This window comes from Dendroctonus ponderosae, unplaced genomic scaffold, assembly GCF_020466585.1.
Source record: "Dendroctonus ponderosae isolate FM_Combo_2020 unplaced genomic scaffold, Dpon_F_20191213v2 Dpon_F_20191213_1, whole genome shotgun sequence".
Classification (NCBI taxonomy): domain Eukaryota; kingdom Metazoa; phylum Arthropoda; class Insecta; order Coleoptera; family Curculionidae; genus Dendroctonus; species Dendroctonus ponderosae.
In genome coordinates, this window is record NW_026017110.1 from 43,095,125 (window position 1) to 43,099,718 (window position 4,594).

The following is a 4,594-nucleotide window of genomic DNA, read 5'->3' on the forward strand; positions in this document are numbered from 1 at the left end:
ATTTTTTCTGTACTCCTATAACAGCGCCAGACAACACCTCCAGAGGAATGACGCAAATTTTGAATCACCCTGTATAATGGGACACAGCGGATACTTACGGCTTTGGTCCGAATCAATCTCATTACGAGTGGGGAAAATTGATCTTTTTTATGAATTATTTGGGTAATCGAAGTAGATATTATGGAACTCTTGGGGGTGTTATGAGCTCGATTAAAAAGAATGCTCTTTTAAGTTTTTTCAGTCAGTTTGTCTAGGCGATACAGGGTAAAACTGGAAAATTGCTGATTTCAACTTTATTTTTAGCGCCCTTATTACTGGCATTTTTAATAGGTAATCATTTGTACAGACTAAGGGTACGTGCAACTGGCGGCCGAGCTGGGCGATTCGACTCAACGCGATAAACAAATGTACGGTATTAGATTACTCTGTGCATACTGCCTGCGGCGCGGTGTGAGGCAAAAAACACGAGTTTTGCAAAAATTCGTCAAGAAAAAGCCAAAAATTCCTGAATTCTGCCCATAGCTTCACTCTAGAAAATCGGCTGCTTTAAGTGAGGAAAAACTCACTTGAATATGAATTACTGGGAATTTCCAAGATGTTTCCAGTTACTAAGGGACAGCGATTGGCCGTTGGTGTAGATAGACAGTTTAAAAAAAATTGTCAAGGAAAAACCAAAAATCTCTCAAACCTTAGATAACACGGATTTTTGAAAATCGCCATGGAAAAACCAAAACTTCCTGAATTCGGCCCATAACATCACTCGAAAGAGAAAATCGGCTGCTTTAAGTGAGGAAAACTCACCTGAATAGGAAATTGCTCGGAGTTTCCAGGATGTTTTCAGTTACTAAGGGGAAGCTAGTGGCCGTTGGTATAGATAGACGAGTTAAAAGAAATTGTCAAGGAAAACTAAAATATCTTAAGTTTGCCAAGTATATCACTGAAAAGAATGAAAATATGCGGCTTTAAATGAGGAAAACCTGACTTTAATAGGAAATTTTCCAGGATTTTTTTAGATACTAAATCGAAGCGATTGGTAGTTGAACAACATGGATGTTTCAAAAGTTCGCCGAGGAAAACCAAAAATTTCTGAATGCGGCCCATCACATCACTCAAGACAAAATCGGCTGCATGGAAAAACTCACTTGATCAGGAGATTTCTGGAGTTTCCAGGATGTTTTCAGTCAAAGGGAAGCGATAGGCCATTGTATCAACAAGCGGATTTTGAGTTGAGTCGTGAATTGTGTCAAGCATTTTACTGGTCGTCTTTCAAAATTTCATTATTTTCTTTGTACTGCAAGTAGATATTTGAATTTTAGTGGTAAATAAATGTCTTTAGAGCCTCTGCAAGTTTCGGCTCAGTCGGAGAGCAAGAAAATTTTTGGCGAATCTTCAAAGTTGAGTCGTAAATTGTGGCAAGCATTTTACAGGTAGTCTTTCAAAATTCCCCCTCTCCATTGTACTACAAGTATGAATGAATTAATTTTAGTGGGATAAAGTAAAGAAATATCGTTTTTCAGTCTCTACAAGTTTCGGCTCAGTCGGAGGCCAGGATTATTTTTGGCAAATCTTCAAAGTTGAGTCGTAAATTGTGTCAAGCGTTTTGCAGGTTATCTTTCAAAAATTAATCCTTTCTTTTATACTGCAAGTAGAGACTTGAATTTCAGTGCTAAGGAAAAAAAAGGTTGTTTTTAGAGCCTCCACAAGTTTCAGCTTAATGGGAGCGCAGGAAGATTTTTGGCGAATCCTCAAAGTTAAATAGTAAATTGTGGCAAGCGTTTTACAGGTAGTCTTTCAAAAATTCTTCCTTTCCATTGTACTGCAAGTAGGGCCTTGAGTTTTATTGCTGAAGTAAAAAAACTTTGTTTTTTTACTTCTTTAGAGACTCCATAAGTTTCGGCTCAATCGGAGGGCAGGAAGAATTTTGGCGAATCAGTGGTTGTGGATCAACTGTGACTCAGATTACGATTTGTAGGCCATTTTTAATAGTTTTAGTGTTTACCGCACTACTGGTTTTTTATTTTAAGAAAATAAACATTTTGTTATAACTACATTGTTTTTTCTAATTAAAAAACTAGAAATATTTATTAAGTCAAATAACCCCATATACGGCTAGTTGACATATCTGTTCATCAATATAAAAGTATCACATTTTTTTTGTTCGTTATTGGAAACCAAAATTATTAATGAAAATCAAATATATACACAATTTATGAATTTTTGAAAAGCTAACGATAAATCCAAAAACGATATTATAATAAAATTAATAAAAATAAATATGCTACTTAAAACTTAGTCAACTAGCCCCGGTCTCCACTAATCCTAGCGTAGGAAGATTTTTGACGAATCTTCAAAGTTGAATCGTAAATAATGTCAAGCGTTTTGCAGTTCATCTTTCAAAAATGTCTGCTTTCTTTTATGCTACAAGTAGAGACTTGAGTTTTAATCCTAAAGTAAGAAAAGCCTTCATAAGTTTCGGCCCAATCGGAGGTCAGGATAATTTTTGGCGAATCCTCAAAGTTGAGCCGTAGATTGTCACGCGTTTTGCAGGTCGTCTTTCAAAAATTCCACCTTTCGTTTATACTGCAAGTAGAGAACTGAATTTTAGTACTAAGGTAAAAAAAATGTTGTCTTTAGATCCTCCATAAGTTTCGGCTCACTCGGAAAGTGCGAAGCTTTTTGGCGAATCTTCAAAGTTGAGTCGTAAATTGTGTCAAGCATTTTACAGGTGGTCTTTCAAAAATTCTTCTTTTTTTGTACTGCAAGTAAAGACTTGAATTTCAGTGTTAAAGTACAAAAGGTCGTCTTTAGAGCCTCCGCAAGTTTCGGCTCGAGCGGATGGCAGGAAAATTTTTGGCGGATCTTCAAAGTTGAGTTGTAAATTGTGTCAAGCATTTTACAGGTCGTTTTGAAAAAATTCCTCCCTTTCTTTATACTGCCAGTAGAGACGTAAATTTTAGTGCTTAAGTAAAGAAATTTCGTCTTTAGAGCCTCCTCAAGTTTCGGCTTAATCAGAATCGTCAAATTTCATCTATTTAGTTGCTACTGGGTAACTTATTATGGGTCCAAAAGTTTCCTGAATTATTTTGTCATTTTTCGGTCACATCCTTTTAAATTGCATTTTTTAGATCACGAGTTGCTTGCACGAGTGAGATCAAAATTTTAGGATTTTCTATTTTTTCTGTCTCTTCTTCGTTGATATTCAACTGCAATTCGAATTCTTTAAACGCTTTAACAAAATTACCCCCGTTTCCCCACACGGTAACTACAAATTTTTCAGGTTTGTAATCCAAATTCAAAATGGGTTTTGTCAAAAATGTTTGCAAATTTTATCAAATGTGTGACTTTTTATCAAATGTTGAGTCAGTCGATCATCTTTCAAACTTGCTGGCGATCCAGTGCGCAGTTAATCCGAAAACTCTCCTTCTCCAATCTAACATTTAATCGATTCATATAAGTAAAACTATTGACTATTTTGTGTATAAATCTGCCTTTTAGCTTTAACACCGTGAACGTCAGCAAGAGTAAAACTTTCGCTGTTTTTAATGTAAGATGCCACCATAAACATATCCACTAGTGGCAAAATGTCACATTGTTCTTTTACAAAACCTGCGTCAGTCATTTTGGAAGATTTTCTTTTTCTCCTAATACACTATAGAAACGTTTTAACGACAATATCAAGACATCAATTTATATGTTTACATGCTCCGGATTGCAGCCGCCACGGCCGACTAGCTACTTGACGTCACAACTGGTCCCAGCCAATGACAGCGCGTTACAAGAGTTATTTGAATTATACAGTTTTTAATTACATAGAAATAGAAAGTTAGTTTTTTTGGTAAACTGTAGTGTTTTTAATAGTATTAAGTTACGTTTGCGAGTAATATTTTTCAAATTTAATTTTTGTGCAAGTTTCCAATTGCATCTGAGCTCGTACTGTTTACTATAAACGGAATAAGTTAAAAAGTCGAAGTTCCAGCGTAATTAGGCGGAGTGCTAAAAAAAGGAACTTTCCACATAACTAGAACCATCTTCGGTTCGATCTAGAAATTCCTTTTCCAGTTCGAGAACTATCTGGCTAACTATTTGTACCAGTCTCCACTACTTTCTTCATTATTCAAGTCTCTTGGTGCCTTCCTCTAACAGTTATTTTCTTTCCAGTTTTCCCTGCCTTTGTTGTTGTTCTACTTTCCCTTCTTGCCTTATTTCCTTAACATATTCTTTCTCAACTTTCTTCCTTTTCTAAGCGCCGTCTCTCTTGTTCTTGATACCTTCTGTCGTGTCCGCCTTTTTTCTAATCTCTTCGCTCTTAATATCTTCTATCCCGTTCTTAGAACCTTATTTATCTTCTAAGTGCCTTCTTCTTCTAAGTCTTCTGTTTTCCATACCTTATGTCTCAGTCTCCTTTTTCATCTAAGTGCCCTTTCTCCTCTTCTCGACTCCTTCATACTTTTCAAAGCGCCGTTTTCCAGCTGTTGTTCGTGTAACAATATTGATTTTTGGCCAGTCTAATCTGCATTAGAGAAACTGTGAATACAGTCCTGTTTAGGTGCCAAGGCGTCTGTGCAAAGCCATCCGCAGTTCATATATCCATCGT